General features: G+C 45.0%; 1 protein-coding gene across 2 annotated transcripts in view; it reads left to right on the top strand.

Moving 5' to 3' along the window:
- Positions 1–7,719: 7,719 nt before the first annotated feature.
- Klhl8 (kelch like family member 8) overlaps positions 7,720–17,536 on the top strand; it is a 38,619-nt gene continuing 28,802 nt past the window's right edge. The window contains exon 1 of one of the 2 annotated variants that reach the window (XM_003469379.5): positions 7,720–7,856. The gene's annotated coding sequence lies outside the window, so the exon portion shown is untranslated. Of the gene's footprint in view, positions 8,368–17,536 lie in introns of both variants that reach the window. The other variant, XM_005003449.4, reaches the window with a different exon arrangement.

The following is a 17,536-nucleotide window of genomic DNA, read 5'->3' as shown; positions in this document are numbered from 1 at the left end:
TTCCCAGCCTTCAGAATTTATTTTTTGTTGTTGTTGTTTTTTAAATTTTCCTACTAGAAGTAAAGCCCAGTTTAGTGTAATGGCACATGAAGAACCAGATTTGCAAGCTTTGGAGGAGGTCAAAAGTGAATCAGCAAATTACTCATGCATGGATGAGGGAGATGATCCATGATGGTAAAATACATGTTTTCACAACAAAAGAGTGGTGTGAGAAGAGGATGATGATTAGGATGATGATGGCTTTGATACTGTCCATGTGAGCCAAAGTTCCGTGACGATGAAATGGAGCAAGAATTGACTGATACCGACACAGGGAATGCAGACCTCCTTGATTCAGATGGCAAAGAAAACAGCAATGGGAGTTGCTTGACGAGCTGAGATGCTGCAAAATGACCATGCAACCAAACGGAGCAATCCTGTGTTAGAATGAGGCCTACAATATAGTGGGGGTCCTTGGCAAGGGTGAGAGGTATTGGACAGAATCCCAGCACTGCTGTTCCATGTTGGAAATTGCAAAAGATGAAATGGTGCAAGGTGCTGTGAATACACAGTGGCTGAAATGCAAGTGAAACTTTCTGGTGCACCAATGGCCATGTTAAATCACGTATTCATTATGCCTCACTAGTTGAACTGAAATCATTCATAGATCTGATATTGTTAGCAAAAATTCCTCATGGTGATCAGGAATGTAAAAGACTTATGCTCTGGTGTGGTGGTGCACGCCTATAATCCCAGCACTCCAGAAGCTGAGGCAGGAGGATTGCCGCAAGTTTCAGGCCAGCGTGGGCTACATAGTGAGTTCAGGGGCAGCCTGAACTATCCTATCTCAAAAAACAAGACAAGGGGCTGGGGATTTAGCTCAGTGGCATAAGCGCCTGCCTTGCAAGCAGGCAGTCGTGAGTTCGATCCCTGGTACCGTAAAAAATGAAAAAAAGACAAAAAAATAAAATGACATGGAAAAGCGATGGATCAAAATATGGCATAAAAATTTACACCCTTGTAGATGTGAAGATTTATTATGCTTTCAATTTAGACATTTATTGTAGAACTCAGCCATCAGGTCCTTGTTCATACAGTAATAAACCAAATGATGTTATGAAAGACTTGTTGCTCTATCTCCCAAACTGATCAGAATGTGACATTGGACAGTTAGTTTACTGGTTTCCAGCTGATGTTACAGTTGCGAACAGAGCACAACATGACCAGCACAGGAACTGAACCCAGGACCAAAGCAGAAATTCCAAATGAAATGCTACAATTTCAAAACAGAAAATTGCATACTATGACCTTTCAGTTTCAGAAAGATTTAGCACTGGCCTGGCATATGACAAAGAAAAACAAGCTGGTCCTGCTGATGTCAACATTCCCCCATGATGGACATATTGACAGGGTAGTCTAGACAAAGAGCAAGCCTGAGTGGAAACATTCAACCACTAAACCAAGTGTAGAGGAGACGTCGTAGAGGAACTATGCCCAGCTGTGGTGTCCCTCGAATCACAAAGCATTGGCCAGGGCTGTGTTTTACTCGATCCTAAACATGTGTGGTATAAATAGTTTGATAGTTTACGAAGAAAATAACAAGTGTGGAATATGGGGAATCCTTCTTAGAGGATCGGGACTGGAGCTCATAAGAGATCATTTACACAGGAGGGAAAACAAAACATTTCTGTTTCTGCCCAGGGACCTATGCAAACAATGGTGGAACATCCTAGTGAGCTGACGGGTGAACAGGCAGGACCAGCACCACAGAGACTACCACAGCAACAGGGAAACAAGAAGATGTCAGCTGTGCCCTGCAGTAGCAAGGGACAGGAAAACAGAACATAGGTGCTATCAGTGTAAGCCACGCTTGTGTGGAGTGTGCAGTGTCATGTGTGAAGATGGCCTCAGGTGTGAGCATTGAAGATTATATTTTTGTAGGGTGCTATTTGTATTTTCATTGTAGCTTATGGAGGAACTTGCCTCTGATGTTCTTTTTTATTTTTTTTTTATCTTTTTCCTTTTTTTTATCGGTACCGGGGATCAAACTCACGACTGCCTGCTTGCAAGGCAGGCGCTTATGCTGCTGAGCTAAATCCCCATGATGTTCTTTTTTAGACTTTGAAAAATTCGATGCTTTTTATAAATACCCAATAAATATTAAAAGCTCAATACTTTATTTTTGTGATTTTTTTCTGTTAAATATCGTCTTATTAAAGTCTTATTAAAGACTCCTATAATTATAATTAATAATTGATCAATAGAAATATTCTAAAGAATAAATGTGGGTCTATCACACTCCTGATATGCACCATGCTGACAAAGTTAGTCCTGTGCTCTGAGGAGAACCAAGCACGAAGAGAGACTTGGTGTCTCAGCACACAGATGCACATCCAGTGACCCTTGGGCTTTGATCATTAAAGCTTTCCTGATGATAGAAGGGACAAGCGAACCTTCCAAACAGGCTGGACACCAGACCGCTTTATTCTAATGGTCCAGTTTCACCTCCGAGGAAACAGCTAAAAGGTTTTCATTGGGTCTGTTTTCTTGAAAAACAAACCTGATGACAACAGTGTTGGCCTACAAAGTCCCACAGGAGTCCTGGCAAGGGGATCAGAGAATTCAAGCTGCTTTCTGTGGCATCCATGCAAGGATCGCGTGTGCCTGACTGCTAGAACTTGGCTTCAAGGCAGCTAGTGACAGTTCAGGGGTAAGAATCACATCATCTAGAGAGGCCGCAGCAGGAGAACCTCAAACCTTACCGCAGCTGAGAATTTCCAGTGCAGACAGCCCGGAATCCGGTGAAGTAAACTCACCTGTCCGCTCACCGGGTTCCCATTTCTCTCTTAGCCAGCACAGTTTGCAACACTTGATCTCCTCGTGGCTCTACTGCGTGCCTTGTTTCCCCACTGAGCTGTAAGTGGGAAATCCTCAACAGAGAATTAAAAAGGAAAGGGAGCTCAAAGCCTTCAGGCCACTTGGAAATCCAGAAGCTCTGAGATTTAGGTTGTCAGATGTAAATGTTACCCTATCCCACCCAACCTCCAGGCCGCTGAGGCCTTCAGTAAGACTGGGAGGAAGCCACCACTCAGGTGCAGCATCCAGAGTCCGAGGACCCAAAGCAGAACCCACAAGTCAAGGGGACGGTCCCCAAGCTGGCATCCTCAGATGCCAGCAGCAAGCTGAGGGGTCCTCCAGCCACCAGCCCCTCTGGCCAGCTGGCTGCAAGAGGGCCCCACAGCCTCTCCCGTTCAATGATTTGCAGAATGACTGACGGAACTTGGACAGGGCTGGCTGTCCTGCAGTGCTTCAGAGCAGGGACATTCACTTGAGACTTGGGAATTCTGTTATATCCGTTATTTACACCAACACCACAGGTGCACTTGCACTGAAAGTTTGCTGATTTGGACTAACGTTCAGCAGAACAGAAGTGTAGCAGTCTTGTGATGTCCCGTTTCCCTGTGAGGGCTGCACAAAGGGTGACCACAAACTGTTCCTACAGCAAGAGACATGAGCCCCCGCAAAGCCCTCCTCCTCACTTGGAATACACTTACTTCGTCATTCGAGCTGCTTTCTGCCATAGTTCCAATCTCCTCATTTGTGACTAACTTTGGTGGCCCGATGTAGCTACTGTGATGTCCTGAGAACCCACTCAAAATGTTTGTCTTTCACGGTCATTTTGGCTTTGGGAATTGGCCAGGCGTTGGATGCTGCCAGACTTGGTGACTGAGGGGTGACGACACCTTGTGGTGTTTTCAGAGCCTGTCTTTCTGTTGTGTGGCACCAGACAGCAGCTTTCACTGCTCTTATCACACCTCATAAAGATACTCACGGAAGACAACATCCAGAGCTGCTTCCGAAAGTGGCCGGAACAGTGTGTCTGGGGCACTGTGGCAATGTGTCTCTCACTATAATAACTTTTATAATTTAAACATTCATCTTATATTTGGATCACCTCCTATATTTATGACGTTATATTGTAAAAAGAGCCAAGCCTGGCATGGTGGCTCACACTTATAATCCCAGCACCTGGGAGGCTGAGGCAGGAGGATTGTTTCAAGTTCAAGACTAGCCTGGGCTATGAAGTGAGCTCAAGGCCAGCCTGAACTGCATAGCAGGACCCTGTCTCAGAAAGACACACACACACCTTGAGGAGGCTACAAACGTTTCACAGAAGAGAGGGAAGCAAGGCCAGGCACTTTGGTCAGATTGATAGTGTGGGTGGGGCATCAAAGAGCTGTGGAAAGACAGCATCAGATGGACACCTGGCAGGGGGCAAGAGGAACGGCTTGGGAAGGTTGGGGGCACCAGGTGCAGCCCAGGGGATGTGCCAAGCCAGTGCGTGTTGTACTTCCCCAAAAAAGCCCCTGAGATGAAAAATGGAGCAAAACCCCTGAGATGGAAAAGATGGGGCAGAACGACGTCATTTTTAGGAAGAAGCACTTTTATTTCAGCTGGCCCAGCGACACAGTGCAGAGGGAATTTGCAAAGCTGTGCAACTGAGTTAGAGTTTTGACTGATTTTTATAGTTCATTTATCATTAGCTCATTGATCATCAAATACATAATGATGAGAAACAGAAATAAGGTGGCCCTTTGTTCCCCTTTGCTTGAGGTAAGAGGCACTTCACAGTGGGTAGTTAGCCAATTCATAGCCCTTGGTCTGCCAATTCCAGGAACATTTGTCTCATAAAGGGAACAGTGGTTGACACAGCATCATTTGTCTCTTACAAGGGGAACAAAAGTTGACATAGCACACAGGTTACTAAGGTGGGGAGGGATGACCCATTACAGAACAGCATAATGGCACGGTCAGTTAATTTATAACTATGTGGTTGGTGCTTGGTTACTAGGGTAATGAGCTCAGTACAGAATGACAATATTGCTAATAACTATCTTTTTAAGTAACTATTTTTGTTAATTATCTTTTAATCAATTATTTTAATTTTTTAGCATCTTAGTATAAAGTGCGGGTGCCCATCATGCTCTGAGCATCCCCTTTTATAGCCAGAGAGCCCTGCAGCTCTGTTAGGACCAAGCCTTTCTGCAAGCAGCACCTCCAGAGCAAATGAATATAAAACCAAATTCCTGGCAAATATTTCCCAATTTCCTTGCAGGCAGCATCCAGCATTCTAGAGGTTATTGAGCCTTTTCCCCACAATTAGAGAAAAACATGTAAAATATGAAATGCAAATGTCAACGCTGATGGAGATGAAAACATTGTAATTTATCCCAATTAAAATACAGCCCTACAGGAGGGCAACAAATAGTATCAGAGCCTTTCTGGATTTAGTTTATGGAATCTGGCAGAAAGGAGGCGTCTCTAAGATCCTTTCTCTACCATGGCCTCACTTTGTGTGTCCTAAATGAAGTAGGGCAGAATATTAATTTTAGGAAGACGATGCTTTGTCAGGGTTAGAAGATGTGCGCTCCTCTTTTTCAGTTGAGGTACAACCTGCTTTGTAAGATGTGTATTTTAAAAGTAATTAGGGGAGAACATTGTTACATACACATTGCTTTCAGGGCAGGGTTTTCCCCCTCTCTATGGCCATTTGGTGAGATAATTTTCAGACTTTTTTTGCTTGGCTTCCACAGCAGCAGAAAGCTCCAGGTTGGGGGTACCTTGGCCTGCAGCCCTGGCTGGCCCCTCCTGTCTGTCTTACTCACTCCCTGGTCTCTCTGCTAGTTGTCATCCGCACAGGGCGAACCTGCTCAGCTTTGGTCATTGCATACTTCCTAATTTCTAGCTCAGTGTCAGGCATGGAGTAGAAGCTCAACGAATATTCTTGAGAAAATAAATCGGAATATTGAAATATTCTATATACATATTTAATTTGTTAGTAACTACAAGTAGTTGGTTTTATGCCTGTTAGCAGAGGAAAAAAAGTATTTCTGTTCTACAACCATTTTTAAAGGAGACAATCACATTTAATTAAAAAGTTTAAACTGTAAAGAATTTTCTGTTAAAATGTGGTCTTATTGAATGTATAGTATTATGCTTCGAAGTTCCTGCAGGGCATACTTCTTCGAAAGCGATCTTGTTCTATTTTTCTAAGGGTTTTTGCATTAAATTTGCAGAATACTTGTGCACTGAAGAGGATGGAAATACAGTTTTTCCAGATGGAAAGAGGTTCAAGAGTCTGAGTGAGCACGGAGGAATGGAAGGAAAGGGAGCCAAAAGAAGAATGGAGGTGTGTTCTGTATGCTGACGGTACATGTAATCACTATGCAATGCAAACATGGACTAATAAAAATACATAAGAAAATTTAAAACTTAAATTAAAAAATGATTTCTACATAAAAAGAGTAGCAAATTTTGGGGGAAACAAAATTTCAAATTCAAACTGCCTTTTTGGTTTTTTTTAAGGTAAGATGCCTGTATATGCATAAGATATAAATACGTATTTATAAAAAGATATCATTGTTGTACTCCTAAATGCCCTAGTGTTAACAGAATATTACTCCCAACCTGTTTGTTGTGGTCTCACAGCATTGAAGAAGGCATTGCAAACCAAAGGAGGAGGTTAGGAGACTTTTATTTGAAATGAGAACAGCTCCTGTGTTTCCAAGAGGGGTCCAGCGTGGGTGGTCCCGTGGTCCCTTTGTCCAGAGGAGAGCTCAGAACTGTTCAGTTGTTTGTTGGCCACAGTGGGCTCTGTGAATTCAAAGCGACCAACTGGAACCCAGGATCTGTAACCTAGTTCGGCAACATGTAGGCTTTAAAGAAAACTGGGACTTTAGAGGGAATAAAACTGGTTATTTCTCATTTTAAGTGCCCCAGAACTCAGAAGCTTAGGAGGGAGTGGGCTGTCCCATGCTGCCCGAGGAAGCACGTTCTTTGTCCTGTTCACTGACCACACTTAGTTTTTACCAGTGTAAAAGGGTGTCAGCCCACCCTGCCTCACGCCCTTGCTCTAGCTAACTGCCTCACTTGTGAGTTAACTAAATAACCTATTATCTACACTTAGGTTAAGTTTCTCATGAAATAGATTTCTAGGATTGTGAAAAGTTCGGGTTGGTTCGAGCAAAACAGTTTTGGGGGAATATTTTTAAAAAGTTGTTTCTTGGGCCGGGGATTTAGCTCAGCAGCATAAGCGCCTGCCTGGCAAGCACGAGGTCATGAGTTTGATCCCTGGTACCAAAAAACATTGTTTCCATGCTCTTGATCTTTCTCCTCCCATACTCCACTTTACAGGCTTTACTGGATAATTGATTTATTTCAATCTCACTTTTTCGTAATTTTTTTCTTTTTGAGCTGCAGGGTCTCACTCTGCAATGAGGCTGGCCTCAAACTCGTAGTGATCCTTCTGCCTCAGCCCCTCAGGGTGCTGGGATTACCGGTGTGCGTCGCCACGCCTGGTTTTCCTAAACAACCGTTTTGTGGGCCCCAGCCCCCGTCCAGGCACCCGCCTCCCGCGGTTTAGAAGCCGCACATCATGTGAGGGAAGAGCAACAGCCCGCTTTCTTCTTCATACACATCGCGCGGGTCACCCTTGTGGACGAAGCGGCACCAACCCAGGGGGTCTGCCCCCTGCCCCCTGCCCCCAGCCCCCTGCCCCCTGCCCCCTGCCCCCTGCCCCCTGCCCTCGGCCCTCGCCCCGCTAAACTCTCCCGCGCCCACCTCCCCGGAGCCCGCAGGCGGACTGCAGGGACCACACTTCCCAGGGTGCCGCGCGCGCCCCAGCCCCGGCCCCGCCCCCAGCGCGGCTCCTGCGCGCTGAGCAGCGCGCAGCCCGGGGGACGCAGTACGCCGTCGGGGGCGTGGCCTGGCGGGGGCGTGGCCTGGCGGCGTGCGCTGCCGGAGCGACGCCGCCGGGCTATGCGCCGGGCTCGGCCGCCGTCTCTGCAGGCAGAGGACGCGCGCAAGCCGAGGCCCAGGTAACCACGCTCTCGCGCCACCCTCTCGCCCGGCTCCCTATGTGGGCGCCGAGCCTGCGCTCAGCCCCGCGGCGGCACGGTGAGGACTACGCCCGAGTCCTGCAGCGTCGGGCGCCCGCGCGGTGGGCCTCCGTCTCGGGTGACAAACGCGGTCCTCGCTGCTCCCCGCACTGCCCCGGTCCCTCCGCGCGTCCTCGTTCGCCGTCTTCCTCCCGTCGGGGGGCATCGCTTCCTTTGTGCGCTGCGACGCCCGGGAGCGGCGCGGACCTGCGCGGGGACCGCCACCTGCGCTCCGGGGCGCGCCTGTCTTCCGCGGGGGCGTCCCCCGAGATCCGCAGGGTGGGCACCGCGACGGAGCTCGGACCTGCGGGGCTGCGGCCGGCGCTGCGGCTCCGACTTCCTCCCGCACCTCTTGGCCAGTCAAACTCCGGACCCGCTTAGAACCTAGCCGCGCCGCACGCTGCCTGCAGGGTACCCGGTGGCACCAGCGTAGTAACGGAAACGACCTCAGGTAGGGGCTCAGCTGTGTGCATTTAGCTTCTGCATCGCTGGTCTTTTTCCCCTTGGTGCTGGGAACGGACCCAGGGCCTTGTGCCGGCTCAACCCGCGCTCTGCCCCACAGCTGCGTCTCAGCCCTTTGAAATCCATTGTGAGACTGTATCTGGCTTAATGATTTAGGCTGGCCACGAATTTGCAGTTCTCCTGCCTCAGCTTCCGAATTGCTGGTCTTACAGATATGTGCCCCTCTGCCAAGATCCAAGAGTAACTCCTTGTTACTGGGGATGGGGATTTAGCTCAGCGGCATAAGCGCCTGCCTTCAAGCAGGCAGTCGTGAGTTCGATCCCTGGTACCGATAAAAACCAAAACAAAACAAAACAAAAAAAAAGTAACTCCTTGTAAATAACAACATTTTCTCTTTAAGAAGAGGATGAGGAACAGAGGATCTAGAGATCCAGGAGTGGGGTGCATGCTTAAAGCCCATCTGGCCTGGAGTTTAATCCTGCACACCACCGAGGGGGAAAAAAACAAGAAAAAAAGTTGGGTAGGTGAATTTTGACCCCGCCCCCGTATTTTAAAAATAGATTTTATTTTTAGAGCAGGACCGAATGGAGCAGAGGTATAGTTTCCCGTATTTTCAGCCCTTCTAGAAACTGTCAAAACCCCTCCCCAGAGCTGTTCATTTGTTACACTTTATGAACCTTTGACACCTTTAGTACCCTAAGTTGGTGGTTTACTCCAAGTTTCATCCTAGCCATTGTACAATCTTTGGGTTTAATAAATGACCCTTTGTTTCAGCAAGAACTTTTGAGAGTTGCAGGGAACTAAAATGGATGTTGTCATTAAAAAAAATAAAGAAGCTTAGAGGCCTGTGGGTGTAGCCCCGGAGCAGAGGAAGCCTGAAGCCCTGGGCTTGAACCCCAGCATCACAAGGTTGACAGTAAATATTTTGAATATCTTAAAGAATTAATTTTTAAATAGGTTTCCTGTTTTAAAAGTGAGTGTTTATGTTCTCAGCTTCTTATTCTCGAATTCTCAGCAAAGAACAGTTTGTTTTTCTTCATTATGAGAAGATAGGTGGGATGTGGTCTCGAACGCCTGTAATCCTAGCACTTGGGAGGCAGAGGCAGGAGGGTTGCTGTGAATTAGAGGCCAGTTTGGGCTGCAAAATGAATTCAAGCCCAGTCTGGACTAGATAGTGAAACCCTGTCTCAAACAGAAAAAAAAAGGAAAGATAAAAGAAAAGTTTTGTAGAATAACATTTTTTTCAGTGCTAAAACTTCCTGGCATAACCATATGTTTTCTGAATTATTGTGTGTTAACCAGTGAAACAAGAGGAAATCAAGTATTTTAAGTACTGTACACTAACTTTTGTATACTGGTATGAAGCTGTGTCTAATAAAACATGACTCATTACATCCTTTCTGTTCCGAAGGGCTTTTGTGGAGGGAGCAGGGTGAAATACTGCGCTCAGCTCAGTCCTGGGTTAGTACCAGCTTCCTCACTTGGCTGCTTGACCACAGCCAGATGTTATCTGAACTGGTTTCCTTAGCTATGACAGGGGGATAAAAATAACTTCTGTTTTCCCAGAATTGTAAGGATTAATCATTCCTGTGTGTATATGAATTTCGTATGCCATATTCACCGTAATATATATTCTTACCAGTGGTTAGCCACTATTTTAAGAATGCTGTGGGTATGGTCTCTTATCTGGTGACTGATGCTTATGTAAATACTGCTTACCATTTTTTAAGGATTGGTTGTACAAGAGTACAGTTATCAATGATCTGATTGGCTCTTAAGTCAGAGGTAGAATTATGGAACAGGATTAGAGACACCTGTGCATTGTTAGGTCCACCTGTGGCCTTTTTTTCTGCCTCCTCGCCATTTATTTATAAAGAGGAATTGTGTTGGACCAAACAGAAAAGTATCTAATGTAGTTAATATAGCAAAGTACAAAATTTACTTCATTGAGATGTTTTTATTATAGCATTTAAAAGGGGTGAGGGAGAAAAAAATAGATGGTTTTGGACACAGGCGGTAGGAATATTTTTACTGCTTCTACAGATTTCTACGGATTTTTTAACCTGTGGCAGCAGCTATGCTTAAACGTGGTCTTCTAAGGTCTGTGAGCCCTGGTACACTGGTAAAATGCTTGTACTAGTTACTTTCTTGTTGCTGGGACAAATTACTCAACATCTACAGTTAAAAGCCGAAAGGTTTATTAGCTCAGTTTTGTTTGTAAACCCCTCATCCACACCAAGAACCATGCTAAACCAGTCTGTGTTAATCCCCTGTCACACCCGTTATATATTCTTTCTGCAAAAGCTCCACTTGTGATTGCATCTGGCTTCGGAGGAACATCTTGATATAAACCATAACAGTACTAAAAGCTTTTTTTTTTTTTTTTTTTGAGACAGGGTCTTGCTGTGTAGCCTAGGGTAGCCTAGGACTCATGGTGATCCTTCTGCCTCAGCCACCACACTGGGCTAATTTGGATTATTCTGAAATGTGGTCTATTTTTTCCCCTCATCAAAGCATTTGGTGAGATGATATGTCTGTATAATAATTGTTGTATATCAAAGAGTGTTACGTTATACCATATTAAATCCTAACTGAAAGGGCAAGAGAGGAAAGCATGCCTTTTCCCCTCCCTTATATAGTGTGCTGGCTCCACCCCTGGGCGGGTGCAACACTCACACTTCCAGTCCCAGTGCTAGACAAAGAAACAATCAGAAACACTAGATTCAACTGCCTCCGTGACTGCATGAGGCTTAGGGGGCCACCTAGACACAAACCATAACAATGGACTGTATTATAATTTATAACATCATATTTGCATTTTTGGAGGTTCAGAATTAGGATGAACACTAAGTTTGAATTCATTCTCCTTTAGCGTTCGGAAGTCTGACTTCCCTGTGTGCCGTGTACAGCCCGTGGTGGTTGGGCTGTGGAGCAGCTTTCTAGCCTCAGTTACCAGTAGCATTGACAGGCTCAGGTGTGAGGTGTGCAAATGATTCTGTGCAAACCCATGAAGGATCTCAGTGGGAGGAATACTGTCTTTTCCCTGAGATCTTTTTCTTCTCTTTGTTGTTCATTATTTTTTGTTTGAAATCTAAATGCTTTTTAAAGTTCTAAATCAATATTTGGGAATTTATAGACTGTATTAGCACTACTCTGGCTCTTCAGACTTGTTCTTTGTAAAAATGGTCAAAGGATTTAGCTAGACCTCAAAGATGGATTAGAGATGAATGCTTGCATTTTCATAGGGAAGGTTACCATTACACTGCATCCTCAGTCACAGTGCAGAGGTTTGTTTAACTTCAGTAACGAATGAGGTCAGTTAGTTCTGGATGGGAAACAGTAATCATTTCAGCAAAAAAAACACAAAACCTTACGGTGAGATCAGTGATTTTTTATGGATTTTCTCCTTTATTTTTTTGGAGGGGATGGTATCCTCCTCTTGAACCTAAAACATTCTACATTTGGTGAAAGACAAGAGTTCTGGGGAAGTCCCCCTGAGGTGCCTACACACAGAGTTGGGGCTGACGCATTTTCCTTTGGCCTAGTTGTAGGACTTGAGCTTCCTCAGTCAGCTGTGCGTGTGTTGGATGATGTACATTGACATTTAGAGGCTGGGAGACTTTGAGACTGTTTCTTGCCTTTCCCCAGCCTGGGTATCTACAGTTGTTAAAAAAAAAAAAAAAAAGGAATACAGTGATAATTGTTGTCAAACTCAGTTCATTCCAAATTCATGCTCAAACACCAAAAGTTTTGAGAACTGAATATATTTTTCCCATTAGAAATAATGGAAAACCAAATAATTGATACTTTTAAGTTCATTTTTCCAGGACTTTAACACATTTTGCAACAATTTCTTTCTTCAATTTTTCCTCTTACCTTTACTGCTGCAATCACTACCTTTCTTTGGAGCCATGGTTGTGACATTTGCTGAAAAAGCACAGGGGCAAATGGCTTAAGGCACTGGCACAAGCACTATATGATGTGCCATCACCCCTTTTGTCTCCGAGGTGACACACGTGTGACTCACTCTTTGCCTGCACAGGTGTTTTCCAAGTCTGATTTTCAGTTGACTGTTGAGCAAGTTACCAGCACCGAGATTTTTTCTAAACTTCGCTGTCGAGTATTGGAGAGTTGGAGCGTGGGGCCCCTGGACCCCCAAGGTATCACTGTACTTTTTTCAGATTGTCCTGAAGATTGAAATGGACCCATGACAAGTGTATAAGTCACGATAGCAACTAGATAAGTGGATAGATAGATGCATAGATGGCTTATATGCCAATTTACCAACTCATCTGAGAGTTATAAGAAGCCTATGAAGTTGGTAGTCATTTTCATTTTTACAGATACAGAAATCAAAGTGAAACTAAATGAGAGTTTATATACTTTAATCAAAGTCATACAGCCCATAAACAGATAGTAGTTCTGTTAATACTGGCAGGGTTATAATAGTTAAAAGAAAAAGAAACCTTTTGCTGAAAATTATTCTTGATAATTGCATGTGTTCCTGACCAAGAACTCAGAATTACATAATTTATAAAAGCAGTAACATCCACTTAACTAAACGCTTACTGTGCACTAAATGCAAGGCAAATACTCTACTTGTATTGCTTCATTTAATCTTCAAAACAACCTTAAAAGTAAACTGAGTCTCGGTAATTTTAGGTGACTTATTTGTGCCTGTGTAGCTAATAGAAAGTCACAAACTGACTGTGAAATCTTTGCTATTTAAGAAAATAGACAAATAAGGTAACACCTGGCCTCAGTGGCACACTGCCTGTAATCTCAGCTGCTTGGGAGGCTGAAGCAGAAGGATTGCACATTCCAGGTCAGCCTCATGATTTAGCAAGACTCTGTCTCAAAACAGAAAGAGGGCCAGAGGTGTAGTTCTGTGGTGGTGAACCCCTGGGTTCAGTCCCTAGTACTGCTCAACAAAAACAAACACAGTAACAATTTCATACTTTAAACAGGAATGAAAGTATTCTTAGAGTTAAGAACTAGAAAGAAATAGCAACTTAAACCCAGGTTAGTCAATCCAAACTAGAGGCCAACCCAGCTTTTTAGCTGTTTTGTAAAGTTTGGAGCGTAGCCTTGCCGGTTCATTTATGCGTCATCTGTGACTGCTGTCGTGCATAGGGTAGCTAAGACTGTACACCCTGCAAAGCCTGAAATACTTACTTTCTGGCCTTTCACTAGAAAAGACTGCGGACTCCTAACCTGGAGCAGTCCTGTCCTAATGAGGAGCTGAGACTCAGGGTAGAGGGTAGGCTTGGGTGGTAGTCCAGTTCATTTCTTCTGTAGCACGCTACCTCTTTCTAAGTCTTGTAAAGTGAGGAAATGCATTGTATGATAATTACAGAGATTTTAAAGTGCTGTGAAATGTGTATGACATTTACAAGTATTTAACCTGCTTAAAGCAGGCTTGCTAACTACAATAATAAACTTTCTATTTAAAATTTAAAGAGCTTCATATTGTATATGATCTATGCCTTAACGTTCTGTAGCCCTTTCTGAATTTCCTAATAGAGGCTTTAGGAATCATGTTACTTAAGCCCACAACAGCATTTGTGCTGTCTGGTAGCTGGAAAGCTCTCATGTATACAACATTTTAAAAGCAGGAATCTGGGGCTAGGGCTTTAGCTCAGTGGCACAAGCACCTGCCTAGCAAGCAGAAGGTTGTGAGTTCGATCCCCAATACCAAAAAAAAAAAGCTGCTATCAGGGCCAGAGATTTAGCTCAGAGGCATAAGCACCTGCCAGGCAACCGTGAGGTCGTGAGTTTGATCCACAGTACCAAAAAATAAATAAATAAAATCATCTATAAAAGCAGCATACCCCCTGTGTCTGGTTTTCACTACCTACCTTATGTTACCTGTGAGCCTTTAAAGCCCTGGAGCCATGTGATCAAATCTAAATCAGAATGGCAGGGAGTGGTGAGAGGCTATGGTGAGGGAAGAGGCTGCTGCAGAGTGGTGGCCAAGACTGCAGGAGCAAAGCTGGCCGCGAGGGAGATACGGATGTGGGGTCTGTGAGATGCAGCTATAGTGGGGCGGAGTAGAAGGGAGTTAGGAGACAAGGGGCCTTTCTGTCAGGTGGGCGTGTCAGGGCCCTGTGGCCGCTCCTAGACGTGTGTGCCTCAGCTGTGGCAGGTTCAGTCACAGACCTGTCCCAGACGACTGCCCAGCAGCCCTCCCTAGGTCCATGAGGCACTCTTCCCATGACAACCCTCCCACCCAAATAAGTGCCTGGGTACAGTGTAGGTCAGGCGGGCACTGTCCCTCCATGTGCTGCAGTGCTGGAGCATGCATTCTGGGTAGAGAGTTCCTGCCAGTTCGTGATTCCTGTCTTCAGTAGTATGTGCAGAGCTGGTTACACAAGGACCACTAGTGTGTGAGGGGCCGGCACTGGTAACACTGAAGACAGCAGGCAGGCAGAGCGCGATGGGGGGAGCGGCAGGCAAGAGCCTAGAGCAGTGCCTCTGGTGGTGGAGAGTTCTCCAGTTTTCCGGCCTGGTAGCAGCTCGCCCTGAGTGACAAGGAGGCTGCGACATTGAGGAGCTACACGTTGCCAGTTTGTGACTCCTATGTGGACTGAGCAAGGATCCACAGTGCACTTGGAACGTCCTGGAAGCACATGCAGGGACCTTTCCTGCAGAGGGCCTGAAGAAGAAAGCAGAGGTCAGTGACAGTTGCCAATAGTCTCCAGAATAAGCCGTGTGTGATTTTCATCTTGTACGTGGCTGAGACTTCACAGAATGCAAGGTCAGAGTCTGCATGCGCTAACATCTTCAGAGGTTTATTGACCACCCAAGTGAGTTCAGATTCTCATAGTATCCTAACATAGCATCTCTAACATTACCTTGATCTCATTGCTGTTTCCTGCTGTGTCCAGCTACGTGATTCAGGATTCTTAATGGCACACTTTTAATCTTTTGCAGCACTAAAGAATGAAGTCAGGGCCTTCACGCTAATCCACATCCCCAGCTCTTTTTCAGTTTTTGAGACAGGTCTTGAATTTGAGCGTCTCCTGCCTCAACTGCCCAGAGTGCTGGGATGATGGGCTTCTGTCTCTATGCCTAGCTTAGACTTACTTAGGATACTTTTTTAAAAAATAGAATTACTTTAGTGTGTTCATTTATTCCAAAGTAAAAGATGAGCTGGATTGGGTAAGGCACTCCTAGAATTTCTTCACGTTAGAGCCTGACCCTTTGGAGACAGACTTTATCAGGGTCATTTATTTTCCACATAGCATGCCATTGGTCTGCCTGCAGGGCCATGATGAGCCACTGCCAAGTGTACGCTGTTCTGAGTGACTTTCCTCTAATCATCCGCCCCATCTTCTGCTGTGGAAGTCAGTGTTCTCCCGAGGTGTATGTTTTGCGTGTGTCTGCATGTGTATTGCAGGATGTGCCTTGTCTATTCTGGCATCCGCCTTCCTTGAGTTCCACAGAGCAGCGTGCCTTGAGCTTTCTCTGGTGAGAGACCACTTAGGCAATAATACTTTTCACAAGAGATACCAAACATTAAATTTTTAAAGTCATGTAATACAGACCAGCTCTTTACTGTTACATTTCACAGATAACAAAGTCAGTCTTTCAAGTATTACTTTGCTAGAGGGGTGTGTGTGTGTGTGTGTGTGTGTGTGTGTGTGTGTATGCGCGCGCGCAGTTGTGGCTGGCCTTGAACTCACTTTGTAGCCCAAGCTGGCCTTGAACTCACGTCCTCTCACCTCGGTTTCCCATCGAGAGGTGGCGAACCCTTTCAGAGCTTTCAGTGATGCCCACAGCTCTCTGTGGCATGCTTGCCTTGGGTCTGCCACCACTGACTGCTGGTGTTGTTGAGTAGTTCCCTTAGAGATAACTCGGCAATCAAACTTAGTCCAGATCCTTCTGCCTTGAATGAGGAACTGGTCAAGATAAGCCAAGAACTGTGCCAAAAGTTTACTTGAGAGCCAGGCATGGTGGCTCACGTCTGTAGTCCCAGTACTCGGGAGGCTGAGGTGGGAGGATCATTGCGAATTCGAGACCAACCTGGGCTACAAAGTGAGCTCAAGGCCAACCTGAACTGCATACTGAGACCCTGTCTCAAAAAGACAAAAATAAATAAATAAAGTTTACTTGAAAAATGAGGGGTGAAGGGATGAGGGGAAAACTGGCCCTGTGTAATTGACAGATCCTGCTTGCTTTTTTAGGGCTGTAAGCACATGCCGCTGCACTTCTGGTACCTTTTATTACTTCTAACTTAGCAGCGTTATGGTTAGAGACCATTCTTTGCATTGCGTGATGTCTTCTAATTTGTAAAGTGTCATGTATGAACTTAGGATGTAGTTTATCTGCTCCATGCTCTCCACACTAGAAAAACATGTGTATTCTGCTGTTGCTGAGCAGAGTGTTCTGCGAACACCCCAGTTAATAGTGCTCTGTTCTTTTATATCATCGCTGATTCTCTGTCAACTACTTTTATTACCTGAGAAGGAATGTTGAAGTCTTCATTGTAATTGTGGAATGGTCTGTGTTTTCCTTGAGCATCATCTTATTTTCTTTTGTGTCTTTTTGCACCTTTGATATTGTGTGTAGAACTACATCTTTTTGATAAATTGACCCTTTTGTTATATGCAGTCACTTTTGTTTTCTTCTTGTGTTGGTGATCAGACCCAGGGCCTCAGGCACACAAGGCACTTGCTCCATCACTGAGCTGTATTCCCAGCTCTGCAGTGTCTTTTTGTTTTAATTGCGGTAAAAATCACAGAAATTTTGCCCTCTTAACTTTTTTAGGATGCTGAGGACCACGCTCAGGGCCTTGCTTGTACCAACCCTAACCCCAACCCAAATGAAATCCTCAAGTGCAGCCCTTTGCATTCACCATCATCTCTTAGAAACCTCCTCCTGGGTTGTTACATGTCCCTGTAACTGGTTCCTTTTTATTGCTGAGTAGTAGTCGGAGTCTGTCTTTCACTGAGCGTGTTTAGTCCATTTATAGTTAACGTGATTATTGGTAGAGCTGGGTTTAAATCAGCCATCTTGTTCAGGAGGCAGCACACTGTGACTAAAGGACTAACTTATGCTCACCAAATGTTTTATTTCTAAAAATACAATTTTATTGAGACACAGCTGTGCATATTCATTTATTCTTGTTTATGGCAACTTTTATGCTACAATGACTA

Source organism: Cavia porcellus, unplaced genomic scaffold (assembly GCF_034190915.1).
Source record: "Cavia porcellus strain 051 isolate PalLab524CR breed Dunkin Hartley unplaced genomic scaffold, mCavPor4.1 scaffold_5, whole genome shotgun sequence".
In the NCBI taxonomy this organism is placed as follows: domain Eukaryota; kingdom Metazoa; phylum Chordata; class Mammalia; order Rodentia; family Caviidae; genus Cavia; species Cavia porcellus.
Note: the sequence above shows the minus strand (reverse complement) of the source record. Positions and strands in the feature narration are given on the sequence as shown.